The following is a 13,454-nucleotide window of genomic DNA, read 5'->3' as shown; positions in this document are numbered from 1 at the left end:
TCAACTGTTTGTGTGTCTACGGTTAATTTGTGTCTCTAAATGTATACGTGAAAAATGATCCAAATATGGATATTTGTGAATTCATACGACCTACATTCTAGAACCGACATAGGTGTGTATACAAGACAGTGTTTCCTACTGACTGGCTGCTTTTTTCATTCACATCAGGACATGTGAAGCTTTTGTGTGGAGCTGGGATTTGAGGTGGGTCACCAAGTCCCACCTATTAACAGGCGTCCATGAGTCCAGTGTCCTGCTGCAAGAGTTGCTCTCATTGGCAGTGAAGTGGTTAGTTATCGCTTCTCGGCCTTTTTGCTAAGATCAAGTGTAGTATCTGTTCTTATCAGTGATAAGAATGCAAGATACAAACTTTTAGAAGATGTGCAAAGTTTTATGTTAGGCAGAGCCCCGTTTATAATGGTAGGGGACTTTAACTGCATACTAAGCAGGACAGACCGAAATAAAACTGGGACATTTTATAAATTGGATAAAACATCTCACTTACTACGGCGTATGGTTCAGGACTTTAGGCTGACTGACTGTTACAAAACTTTGCATCCGCTTGATGGTGGGTTCACTTGGTTCAGTGGGGACAACTCTGTAGCATCACGTATAGATTATGTGTTTACCAGAGATTGTCTCCCCATAAATGCCACACTTACCCCAGTCTTTTTTTCAGACCACCACATGTTGACGTGCACAGCTGAGTTAAATCTGAGTGTAACACCAGGGAAAGGTCTCTGGAAACTAAACTGCTCACTTTTAGAGCAGGAAGATCTTGTGGAAGAATACAAAGAACTATACAGGGGATGGCAAACACTACAGGACCTGTATACTTTTAGAGCTCCCTGGTGGGAGATGGTTAAAAAAAGAACTCAGAGCTTCTTTAAAACAGCAGGCAGAAAGGGAAAAGCAAAAGATAAAAGACGCACGACTGACCTCCAGAGGCGCTTACAAAGGTACTACAATTTAAATAAACAAGGGATGGATTTTAATGAAGAAATTAAAGACGTAAAAAAAGAAATGATGGAATTAACAGAGAAAGTTAGTAAAGGAGCCATTATTAGAAGCAGAGAACGAGAGATAGAAGAGGGGGAAAAGTGTACACGTTTTTTCTTTAAGAAAGTCATCAGTAAAACTGACACCATGGTAACTCTCCAGAAAGGAGATGGCTCCCTAACCCAAACCACAGAAGAATTACTCACGACCCTTGAAGACTATTACAGAGAACTATATAGCACTAAATTGCTAAATGAAGAAGCCTTACATGACATTCTGACTAAAGTGGAGCACACCCATAGTCTAAACACAAATTTTGAGAAGTTAGTCCAGGATTTAACAGTGACAGAATTGACCAAGTGTCTGACTTCCTTTGAGAAAGGAAAATCACCAGGGATGGATGGGCTCCCTGTGGAGTTCTACTTGACCTTTTGGGACTTATTAGCACCAGATATGTTAACATTGTTCACAGAATTTGAAAACCTGGACCAATTACCTGACAGTTTTAGGACCGGCATAGTAACATTAATCTACAAAACCAAAGAAAAGACAGACTTAAAGAATTGGAGACCCATTTCCTTACTTAATGTGGATTGTAAACTTTTCAGCAAACTCCTTGCCACAAGACTAACATCTTGCCTAGAGGACCTGGTTCATCAGGATCAGGTTTGTGCCATACCTGGACGCAAAATCACGGACCATCTCATTCTCATAAGAGACTTGATCAGCCTCTCTAAAGACAGGTCAAACCGCTTGGCAATAATGAATTTGGACTTTGAAAAAGCTTTTGATCGCGTATCCCATCAGTACCTGTTTGCGTTGTTGGCAAGACTTGGCCTCCCGGAACGTTTTGTCAGATGGATAAAATTGCTCTACAAAAACATCTCCAGCAAAGTAGCTGTGAATGGTCTTTTAACAAAGAAAGTTAACATTAACTCTGGTGTGCGACAAGGTTGCCCTTTGTCAGCGTTACTATATATTCTCTGCATAGAACCCTTGGCACAGATATTAAGGACAGACGGATACATTCAAGGTCTTCACATACCAGGTACTGGCGGCCTCGATGTGAAGTGCCTTTTATATATGGATGACATCAATATTATATGTGCAGACAGCCGGTCGATAACCAGGGCACTGGAACTGACCGAGTGGTATGGTCAAGCTTCTGGAGCAAAATTGAACAGACACAAGACCAAAATCCAATTTTATGGACCATGGACACATACTGAAACGGAGAGTCTTTCTCTGCAGGTGACCTCAAATAACCAGAAAATCTTGGGAGTATGGTTTGACAAAGAAGGCGAGGGAGGAAATAACTGGCCAGAGGTAGTTTCAAAAGTGCGACAAAGACTAGGCTTTTGGTCAACAAGAAAGCTAACAATGGAGGGGAAGGTTCTGGTCTTGAAAGCAGTAATCCTCCCTTTATTTCTGTTAATCAGCTCAGTATTTATGCCACCACTAAGAGTCAGGAGAACCTTAGAACGAGAAATGTTCTATTTTTTGTGGAACTCCAAATGGGAAAGACTAAAAAGAGAAATAATGAAAAGCCCAAAAGAAAAAGGGGGTAAGGGTGTACCGGACCTGTACCCTTTTCTCGGAGCGCACTATATCAGCTTGCACACCAAGCATATTGTGGGCAAATCTAAAAGCGTAAAGACAGCTGCATTGGTTAGATTTTGGATGGGAGTCTATGTTAAAAAGTTAGGTCTAGGAAACATTGATCTGAGAATTCCAATGTCTTTCACGCTAAACAAAAACTACAAAGAAATACAAATCTTTCTTCAGAAATTCAACTTGGAAGGATCAAACAGGGATGCACTGACAAATCACAGACTGCTTATTTCTTCCATACAGGAGCAAAGACCTGTGTGTCGAGTAAGGGGATTTGGAGAAGAGGAGTCAAAGAGAGTCTGGTACCTGGTGAACCATCCTCTTCTTCCCAACCGGCTGAAAGATCTGTCGTGGATGGTGGCTCATGAGGTTCTCCCGGTCAGGACTGTTATGCACTCCCGGGGCATGTCCAGAATTCCTCTTTGCCCCCGTCCAGGTTGTGGCGCGCCAGAGACGGTGAGGCACCTGTTCTGGGAGTGCAGTGCTGCTGTAGACCAGTGGGCGACAGCTGGCTCCTCCGGCTTCCCGTACTTGCCAGCAAAGGAAGATCTTACAGCACAACTAGTGCTCTATGGGAGGAGGCAATGCTCAGATCAGAAGGCTGAATGCACTACATTACAATGGCTCTCCCTAGCCGCCATAAAAGACGCCATGTGGACTTCCAGGAATTTGCTGGTGAGAAAGCACAGGCAGATCCCCCCCGTGGGTGTGATACGATTGGCCGCAGCAACGGTACACCTTGCCATGACTGCAGGCGGCAGGCCATGAACACATCCACAAAGAAGAATCGCCTTGTCGCCCATTCGGATGGGAGGAGCTGGAGTCCCACAGGATAAAGGTCAAAGCAGCGACGGTCTGACTCTCCGGAAAAGGCAGCTGGAAAGGAGCACAAAGGGGAGGACCTCCTCTGAGCGCCACACTGAAAAGATCCAGAAAATGCTGAAAAGAAGATGACTGGAGGATCACCGGTGCCTCACTCCAAGACTCAGGAAAAACTTGCCTAATGGCAATAGAAACATTCTGACCATTGCAGTTGTACCTGAATAACTAAATAAACTTTAAAAAAAAAAAAAAAAAAAAAAAAAATCTGTTCTTATCAGTTCAATATCTGATCTGTCCTCCAGTGGAGGACAACGTATTAAGCCGATTTTTGAAGAACGGATGTGAAGGTGGAGCTTGCTCTATTCACTCCATGCATTGACCCAGTATTGCAGTGTTTCTGGGAACAGTGCCCACATCTTTAAATTGGTACAAAGAAAAAGTTTTTAGTCCAGCTGGTAGTGCTTGATTAATGTTAAAACGACTGTTTAGGTGAAATTAAATTCTGCCAGACTGTAACACTGTTTGCAAGTCACAGCACTCTCAAGGAGTCTGCTGTTGCAGCAGGGCATGGATGACATCATCCATGGCCAATCGTTTAATGCAGTGGAGGGGGCATGGTCCTCAAAGTCATCAAGTTAAAGGTTTTGCATCAGCGTCAGCATGCAACTTTTGATGTAGTGGAGGGGCTGTGTTCATTCAATGCTGTTGTTCAAAGGTACCACATCAGTGACACAAAACACCCTAGAAGGCTAAATTCAATCCACTTGAATGCAGTCAGCATAAAGCCTATGAGTCAAGTTTTCTTCAACTGTTTGTGTGTCTACGGTTAATTTGTGTCTCTAAATGTATACGTGAAAAATGATCCAAATATGGATATTTGTGAATTCATACGACCTACATTCTAGAACCGACATAGGTGTGTATACAAGACAGTGTTTCCTACTGACTGGCTGCTTTTTTCATTCACATCAGGACATGTGAAGCTTTTGTGGGGAGCTGGGATTTGAGGTGGGTCACCAAGTCCCACCTATTAACAGGCGTCCATGAGTCCAGTGTCCTGCTGCAAGAGTTGCTCTCATTGGCAGTGAAGTGGTTAGTTATCGCTTCTCGGCCTTTTGGCTAAGATCAAGTGTAGTATCTGTTCTTATCAGTTTAATATCTGATATGTCCTCCAGTGGAGGACAACGTATTAAGCTGATTTTCGAAGAACTGATGTGAAGGTGGAGCTTGCTCTATTCACTCCATGCATTGAGCCAGTATTGCAGTGTTTCTGGGAACAGTGCCCACATCTTCAAATTGGTACAAAGAAAAAGTTTTTCGTCCAGCTGGTAGTGCTTGATTAATGTTAAAACGACTGTTTAGGTGAAATTAAATTCTGCCAGACTGTAACACTGTTTGCAAGTCACAGCACTCTCAAGGAGTCTGCTGTTGCAGCAGGGCATGGATGACATCATCCACGGCCAAACGTTTGATGCAGTGGAGGGGGCATGGTCCTCAAAGTCATCAAGTTAAAGGTTTTGCATCAGCGTCAGCATGCAACTTTTGATGTAGTGGAGGGGCTGTGTTCATTCAATGCTGTTGTTCAAAGGTACCACATCAGTGACACAAAACACCCTAGAAGGCTAAATTCAATCCACTTGAATGCAGTCAGCATAAAGCCTATGAGTCAAGTTTTCTTCAACTGTTTGTGTGTCTACGGTTAATTTGTGTCTCTAAATGTATACGTGAAAAATGATCCAAATATGGATATTTGTGAATTCATACGACCTACATTCTAGAACCGACATAGGTGTGTATACAAGACAGTGTTTCCTACTGACTGGCTACTTTTTTCATTCACATCAGGACATGTGAAGCTTTTGTGGGGAGCTGGGATTTGAGGTGGGTCACCAACTCCCACCTATTAACAGGCGTCCATGAGTCCAGTGTCCTGCTGCAAGAGTTGCTCTCATTGCCAGTGAAGTGGTTAGTTATCGCTTCTCGGCCTTTTGGCTAAGATCAAGTGTAGTATCTGTTCTTATCAGTTTAATATCTGATATGTCCTCCAGTGGAGGACAACGTATTAAGCTGATTTTTGAAGAACGGATGTGAAGGTGGAGCTTGCTCTATTCACTCCATGCATTGACCCAGTATTGCAGTGTTTCTGGGAACAGTGCCCACATCTTTAAATTGGTACAAAGAAAAAGTTTTTAGTCCAGCTGGTAGTGCTTGATTAATGTTAAAACGACTGTTTAGGTGAAATTAAATTCTGCCAGACTGTAACACTGTTTGCAAGTCACAGCACTCTCAAGGAGTCTGCTGTTGCAGCAGGGCATGGATGACATCATCCACGGCCAAACGTTTGATGCAGTGGAGGGGGCATGGTCCTCAAAGTCATCAAGTTAAAGGTTTTGTATCAGCGTCAGCATGCAACTTTTGATGTAGTGGAGGGGCTGTGTTCATTCAATGCTGTTGTTCAAAGGTACCACATCAGTGACACAAAACACCCTAGAAGGCTAAATTCAATCCACTTGAATGCAGTCAGCATAAAGCCTATGAGTCAAGTTTTCTTCAACTGTTTGTGTGTCTACGGTTAATTTGTGTCTCTAAATGTATACGTGAAAAATGATCCAAATATGGATATTTGTGAATTCATACGACCTACATTCTAGAACCGACATAGGTGTGTATACAAGACAGTGTTTCCTACTGACTGGCTGCTTTTTTCATTCACATCAGGACATGTGAAGCTTTTGTGGGGAGCTGGGATTTGAGGTGGGTCACCAAGTCCCACCTATTAACAGGCGTCCATGAGTCCAGTGTCCTGCTGCAAGAGTTTCTCTCATTGCCAGTGAAGTGGTTAGTTATCGCTTCTCGGCCTTTTGGCTAAGATCAAGTGTAGTATCTGTTCTTATCAGTTTAATATCTGATATGTCCTCCAGTGGAGGACAACGTATTAAGCTGATTTTTGAAGAACGGATGTGAAGGTGGAGCTTGCTCTATTCACTCCATGCATTGACCCAGTATTGCAGTGTTTCTGGGAACAGTGCCCACATCTTTAAATTGGTACAAAGAAAAAGTTTTTAGTCCAGCTGGTAGTGCTTGATTAATGTTAAAACGACTGTTTAGGTGAAATTAAATTCTGCCAGACTGTAACACTGTTTGCAAGTCACAGCACTCTCAAGGAGTCTGCTGTTGCAGCAGGGCATGGATGACATCATCCACGGCCAAACGTTTGATGCAGTGGAGGGGGCATGGTCCTCAAAGTCATCAAGTTAAAGGTTTTGTATCAGCGTCAGCATGCAACTTTTGATGTAGTGGAGGGGCTGTGTTCATTCAATGCTGTTGTTCAAAGGTACCACATCAGTGACACAAAACACCCTAGAAGGCTAAATTCAATCCACTTGAATGCAGTCAGCATAAAGCCTATGAGTCAAGTTTTCTTCAACTGTTTGTGTGTCTACGGTTAATTTGTGTCTCTAAATGTATACGTGAAAAATGATCCAAATATGGATATTTGTGAATTCATACGACCTACATTCTAGAACCGACATAGGTGTGTATACAAGACAGTGTTTCCTACTGACTGGCTGCTTTTTTCATTCACATCAGGACATGTGAAGCTTTTGTGGGGAGCTGGGATTTGAGGTGGGTCACCAAGTCCCACCTATTAACAGGCGTCCATGAGTCCAGTGTCCTGCTGCAAGAGTTGCTCTCATTGGCAGTGAAGTGGTTAGTTATCGCTTCTCGGCCTTTTGGCTAAGATCAAGTGTAGTATCTGTTCTTATCAGTTTAATATCTGATATATCCTCCAGTGGAGGACAACGTATTAAGCCGATTTTTGAAGAACGGATGTGAAGGTGGAGCTTGCTCTATTCACTCCATGCATTGACCCAGTATTGCAGTGTTTCTGGGAACAGTGCCCACATCTTTAAATTGGTACAAAGAAAAAGTTTTTAGTCCAGCTGGTAGTGCTTGATTAATGTTAAAACGACTGTTTAGGTGAAATTAAATTCTGCCAGACTGTAACACTGTTTGCAAGTCACAGTACTCTCAAGGAGTCTGCTGTTGCAGCAGGGCATGGATGACATCATCCACGGCCAAACGTTTGATGCAGTGGAGGGGGCATGGTCCTCAAAGTCATCAAGTTAAAGGTTTTGTATCAGCGTCAGCATGCAACTTTTGATGTAGTGGAGGGGCTGTGTTCATTCAATGCTGTTGTTCAAAGGTACCACATCAGTGACACAAAACACCCTAGAAGGCTAAATTCAATCCACTTGAATGCAGTCAGCATAAAGCCTATGAGTCAAGTTTTCTTCAACTGTTTGTGTGTCTACGGTTAATTTGTGTCTCTAAATGTATACGTGAAAAATGATCCAAATATGGATATTTGTGAATTCATACGACCTACATTCTAGAACCGACATAGGTGTGTATACAAGACAGTGTTTCCTACTGACTGGCTGCTTTTTTCATTCACATCAGGACATGTGAAGCTTTTGTGGGGAGCTGGGATTTGAGGTGGGTCACCAAGTCCCACCTATTAACAGGCGTCCATGAGTCCAGTGTCCTGCTGCAAGAGTTTCTCTCATTGCCAGTGAAGTGGTTAGTTATCGCTTCTCGGCCTTTTGGCTAAGATCAAGTGTAGTATCTGTTCTTATCAGTTTAATATCTGATATATCCTCCAGTGGAGGACAACGTATTAAGCCGATTTTTGAAGAACGGATGTGAAGGTGGAGCTTGCTCTATTCACTCCATGCATTGACCCAATATTGCAGTGTTCCTGGGAACAGTGCCCACATCTTTAAATTGGTACAAAGAAAAAGTTTATAGTCCAGCTGGTAGTGCTTGATTAATGTTAAAACGACTGTTTAGGTGAAATTAAATTCTGCCAGACTGTAACACTGTTTGCAAGTCACAGCACTCTCAAGGAGTCTGCTGTTGCAGCAGGGCATGGATGACATCATCCACGGCCAAACGTTTGATGCAGTGGAGGGGGCATGGTCCTCAAAGTCATCAAGTTAAAGGTTTTGTATCAGCGTCAGCATGCAACTTTTGATGTAGTGGAGGGGCTGTGTTCATTCAATGCTGTTGTTCAAAGGTACCACATCAGTGACACAAAACACCCTAGAAGGCTAAATTCAATCCACTTGAATGCAGTCAGCATAAAGCCTATGAGTCAAGTTTTCTTCAACTGTTTGTGTGTCTACGGTTAATTTGTGTCTCTAAATGTATACGTGAAAAATGATCCAAATATGGATATTTGTGAATTCATACGACCTACATTCTAGAACCGACATAGGTGTGTATACAAGACAGTGTTTCCTACTGACTGGCTGCTTTTTTCATTCACATCAGGACATGTGAAGCTTTTGTGGGGAGCTGGGATTTGAGGTGGGTCACCAAGTCCCACCTATTAACAGGCGTCCATGAGTCCAGTGTCCTGCTGCAAGAGTTTCTCTCATTGCCAGTGAAGTGGTTAGTTATCGCTTCTCGGCCTTTTGGCTAAGATCAAGTGTAGTATCTGTTCTTATCAGTTTAATATCTGATATATCCTCCAGTGGAGGACAACGTATTAAGCCGATTTTTGAAGAACGGATGTGAAGGTGGAGCTTGCTCTATTCACTCCATGCATTGACCCAATATTGCAGTGTTCCTGGGAACAGTGCCCACATCTTTAAATTGGTACAAAGAAAAAGTTTATAGTCCAGCTGGTAGTGCTTGATTAATGTTAAAACGACTGTTTAGGTGAAATTAAATTCTGCCAGACTGTAACACTGTTTGCAAGTCACAGCACTCTCAAGGAGTCTGCTGTTGCAGCAGGGCATGGATGACATCATCCACGGCCAAACGTTTGATGCAGTGGAGGGGGCATGGTCCTCAAAGTCATCAAGTTAAAGGTTTTGCATCAGCGTCAGCATGCAACTTTTGATGTAGTGGAGGGGCTGTGTTCATTCAATGCTGTTGTTCAAAGGTACCACATCAGTGACACAAAACACCCTAGAAGGCTAAATTCAATCCACTTGAATGCAGTCAGCATAAAGCCTATGAGTCAAGTTTTCTTCAACTGTTTGTGTGTCTACGGTTAATTTGTGTCTCTAAATGTATACGTGAAAAATGATCCAAATATGGATATTTGTGAATTCATACGACCTACATTCTAGAACCGACATAGGTGTGTATACAAGACAGTGTTTCCTACTGACTGGCTGCTTTTTTCATTCACATCAGGACATGTGAAGCTTTTGTGGGGAGCTGGGATTTGAGGTGGGTCACCAAGTCCCACCTATTAACAGGCGTCCATGAGTCCAGTGTCCTGCTGCAAGAGTTGCTCTCATTGGCAGTGAAGTGGTTAGTTATCGCTTCTCGGCCTTTTGGCTAAGATCAAGTGTAGTATCTGTTCTTATCAGTTTAATATCTGATATGTCCTCCAGTGGAGGACAACGTATTAAGCCGATTTTTGAAGAACGGATTTGAAGGTGGAGCTTGCTCTATTCACTCCATGCATTGACCCAGTATTGCAGTGTTTCTGGGAACAGTGCCCACATCTTTAAATTGGTACAAAGAAAAAGTTTATAGTCCAGCTGGTAGTGCTTGATTAATGTTAAAACGACTGTTTAGGTGAAATTAAATTCTGCCAGACTGTAACACTGTTTGCAAGTCACAGCACTCTCAAGGAGTCTGCTGTTGCAGCAGGGCATGGATGACATCATCCACGGCCAAACGTTTGATGCAGTGGAGGGGGCATGGTCCTCAAAGTCATCAAGTTAAAGGTTTTGCATCAGCGTCAGCATGCAACTTTTGAAGTAGTGGAGGGGCTGTGTTCATTCAATGCTGTTGTTCAAAGGTACCACATCAGTGACACAAAACACCCTAGAAGGCTAAATTCAATCCACTTGAATGCAGTCAGCATAAAGCCTATGAGTCAAGTTTTCTTCAACTGTTTTTGTGTCTACAGTTAATTTGTGTCTCTAAATGTATACGTGAAAAATGATTCAAATATGGATATTTGTGAATTCATACGACCTACATTCTAGAACCGACATAGGTGTGTATACAAGACAGTGTTTCCTACTGACTGGCTGCTTTTTTCATTCACATCAGGACATGTGAAGCTTTTGTGGGGAGCTGGGATTTGAGGTGGGTCACCAAGTCCCACCTATTAACAGGCGTCCATGAGTCCAGTGTCCTGCTGCAAGAGTTGCTCTCATTGGCAGTGAAGTGGTTAGTTATCACTTCTCGGCCTTTTGGCTAAGATCAAGTGTAGTATCTGTTCTTATCAGCCACTCCAAATCCTCCCAATCAGTGAACTAGAGAAAGACAATGGTAAAATCGAACAAAATGAAAGAAAAGACATGACTATGAAAAATGACCACAGGATTCTTCACGATGGACAACCTAAAAGACCAGCTCCGGTCTCGCCATCAGACTCTCTGCTGGCAGTAGAAAAGAAGGGCAGAACTGAGGATCCTACGAAGGAATCCTTCAGTGAAGAATCACGTGTGTTCCTCCCACCAGACTCCCCCAATGAAATTTCCTTTTTGGCTTTTAATCTACAGTCGACCCCCTTAAACTCACTTGAAGCTGACTTTCATCAGGAAAATACATCAGCAGTTGAAAATTCAAAGAAACCCAACCCGTTAGTCCTGACGGCCCAAGACATTGACAGAGATTTCCTCCCAACAGATGGGACATAAACTGACTATTACTAACCTGGTCTCCCTCCCTTACATGACAATACCTGCCTTAACTTTCTTTTTCATACTTATGACAATTACTCTAGTGACAATAAATGTAAGAAGTATAAAATCTCAAGTCAGAGCCAATGGCATCCTGACATACCTGCAAAGTGTGAAGTCCGATGTAATTTGTCTACAAGAGTGCGGCATCCCGTACTGCAGTAGTTATAAAACGTGGGAAGATCTGTGGCCAAATAGATCGCTATGGAGTGGGTCAAATGAAAACAAAAATGACGGTGTGGCTATCTTGATTAAAAACCCTTATATATCGGTTAAAGGTTTCACTGTTATACGAGATGGCAGAGCCCTGTTAGCACGCTTATCATTTATGGGCAGAGACTTGAACGTTTTGAACCTTTATGGTTACAATGATAAGAATGCAAGATACAAACTTTTAGAAGATGTGCAAAGTTTTATGTTAGGCAGAGCCCCGTTTATAATGGTAGGGGACTTTAACTGCATACTAAGCAGGACAGACCGAAATAAAACTGGGACATTTTATAAATTGGATAAAACATCTCACTTACTACGGCGTATGGTTCAGGACTTTAGGCTGACTGACTGTTACAAAACTTTGCATCCGCTTGATGGTGGGTTCACTTGGTTCAGTGGGGACAACTCTGTAGCATCACGTATAGATTATGTGTTTACCAGAGATTGTCTCCCCATAAATGCCACACTTACCCCAGTCTTTTTTTCAGACCACCACATGTTGACGTGCACAGCTGAGTTAAATCTGAGTGTAACACCAGGGAAAGGTCTCTGGAAACTAAACTGCTCACTTTTAGAGCAGGAAGATCTTGTGGAAGAATACAAAGAACTATACAGGGGATGGCAAACACTACAGGACCTGTATACTTTTAGAGCTCCCTGGTGGGAGATGGTTAAAAAAAGAACTCAGAGCTTCTTTAAAACAGCAGGCAGAAAGGGAAAAGCAAAAGATAAAAGACGCACGACTGACCTCCAGAGGCGCTTACAAAGGTACTACAATTTAAATAAACAAGGGATGGATTTTAATGAAGAAATTAAAGACGTAAAAAAAGAAATGATGGAATTAACAGAGAAAGTTAGTAAAGGAGCCATTATTAGAAGCAGAGAACGAGAGATAGAAGAGGGGGAAAAGTGTACACGTTTTTTCTTTAAGAAAGTCATCAGTAAAACTGACACCATGGTAACTCTCCAGAAAGGAGATGGCTCCCTAACCCAAACCACAGAAGAATTACTCACGACCCTTGAAGACTATTACAGAGAACTATATAGCACTAAATTGCTAAATGAAGAAGCCTTACATGACATTCTGACTAAAGTGGAGCACACCCATAGTCTAAACACAAATTTTGAGAAGTTAGTCCAGGATTTAACAGTGACAGAATTGACCAAGTGTCTGACTTCCTTTGAGAAAGGAAAATCACCAGGGATGGATGGGCTCCCTGTGGAGTTCTACTTGACCTTTTGGGACTTATTAGCACCAGATATGTTAACATTGTTCACAGAATTTGAAAACCTGGACCAATTACCTGACAGTTTTAGGACCGGCATAGTAACATTAATCTACAAAACCAAAGAAAAGACAGACTTAAAGAATTGGAGACCCATTTCCTTACTTAATGTGGATTGTAAACTTTTCAGCAAACTCCTTGCCACAAGACTAACATCTTGCCTAGAGGACCTGGTTCATCAGGATCAGGTTTGTGCCATACCTGGACGCAAAATCACGGACCATCTCATTCTCATAAGAGACTTGATCAGCCTCTCTAAAGACAGGTCAAACCGCTTGGCAATAATGAATTTGGACTTTGAAAAAGCTTTTGATCGCGTATCCCATCAGTACCTGTTTGCGTTGTTGGCAAGACTTGGCCTCCCGGAACGTTTTGTCAGATGGATAAAATTGCTCTACAAAAACATCTCCAGCAAAGTAGCTGTGAATGGTCTTTTAACAAAGAAAGTTAACATTAACTCTGGTGTGCGACAAGGTTGCCCTTTGTCAGCGTTACTATATATTCTCTGCATAGAACCCTTGGCACAGATATTAAGGACAGACGGATACATTCAAGGTCTTCACATACCAGGTACTGGCGGCCTCGATGTGAAGTGCCTTTTATATATGGATGACATCAATATTATATGTGCAGACAGCCGGTCGATAACCAGGGCACTGGAACTGACCGAGTGGTATGGTCAAGCTTCTGGAGCAAAATTGAACAGACACAAGACCAAAATCCAATTTTATGGACCATGGACACATACTGAAACGGAGAGTCTTTCTCTGCAGGTGACCTCAAATAACCAGAAAATCTTGGGAGT

The 13,454-nt window shown here is 42.5% G+C and overlaps 8 non-coding genes and 2 pseudogenes across 8 annotated transcripts; all 10 read left to right on the top strand.

Annotated features, from left to right (window-relative positions):
- The first annotated feature begins 295 nt into the window (after positions 1-295).
- On the top strand, positions 296-393 carry LOC144992948 (U2 spliceosomal RNA; annotated as a pseudogene).
- Positions 394-3,661: 3,268 nt separating this feature from the next.
- Positions 3,662-3,849, top strand: LOC144992920 (U2 spliceosomal RNA). The gene has a single exon (XR_013656962.1). It is a non-coding gene; the product is annotated as a U2 spliceosomal RNA (small nuclear RNA).
- A 682-nt stretch (positions 3,850-4,531) lies between these two features.
- Positions 4,532-4,722, top strand: LOC144992857 (U2 spliceosomal RNA). The gene has a single exon (XR_013656918.1). It is a non-coding gene; the product is annotated as a U2 spliceosomal RNA (small nuclear RNA).
- Positions 4,723-5,404: 682 nt separating this feature from the next.
- LOC144992695 (U2 spliceosomal RNA) lies at positions 5,405-5,595 on the top strand. The gene has a single exon (XR_013656764.1). It is a non-coding gene; the product is annotated as a U2 spliceosomal RNA (small nuclear RNA).
- A 682-nt stretch (positions 5,596-6,277) lies between these two features.
- Positions 6,278-6,468, top strand: LOC144992684 (U2 spliceosomal RNA). Its single transcript, XR_013656753.1, has one exon. It is a non-coding gene; the product is annotated as a U2 spliceosomal RNA (small nuclear RNA).
- A 682-nt stretch (positions 6,469-7,150) lies between these two features.
- LOC144992767 (U2 spliceosomal RNA) lies at positions 7,151-7,341 on the top strand. Its single transcript, XR_013656833.1, has one exon. It is a non-coding gene; the product is annotated as a U2 spliceosomal RNA (small nuclear RNA).
- A 682-nt stretch (positions 7,342-8,023) lies between these two features.
- On the top strand, positions 8,024-8,214 carry LOC144992856 (U2 spliceosomal RNA). The gene has a single exon (XR_013656917.1). It is a non-coding gene; the product is annotated as a U2 spliceosomal RNA (small nuclear RNA).
- A 682-nt stretch (positions 8,215-8,896) lies between these two features.
- LOC144992855 (U2 spliceosomal RNA) lies at positions 8,897-9,087 on the top strand. The gene has a single exon (XR_013656916.1). It is a non-coding gene; the product is annotated as a U2 spliceosomal RNA (small nuclear RNA).
- A 682-nt stretch (positions 9,088-9,769) lies between these two features.
- LOC144992825 (U2 spliceosomal RNA) lies at positions 9,770-9,960 on the top strand. Its single transcript, XR_013656888.1, has one exon. It is a non-coding gene; the product is annotated as a U2 spliceosomal RNA (small nuclear RNA).
- Positions 9,961-10,642: 682 nt separating this feature from the next.
- LOC144992955 (U2 spliceosomal RNA) lies at positions 10,643-10,797 on the top strand (annotated as a pseudogene).
- The last annotated feature ends 2,657 nt before the right edge of the window (positions 10,798-13,454 follow it).

Source organism: Oryzias latipes, chromosome 6 (genome assembly GCF_053564925.1).
Source record: "Oryzias latipes strain Hd-rR chromosome 6, Olatipes_Hd-rR_3.1".
Taxonomy (NCBI): Eukaryota; Metazoa; Chordata; class Actinopteri; order Beloniformes; family Adrianichthyidae; genus Oryzias; species Oryzias latipes.
This window is presented reverse-complemented; position numbering and strand designations above follow the sequence as displayed.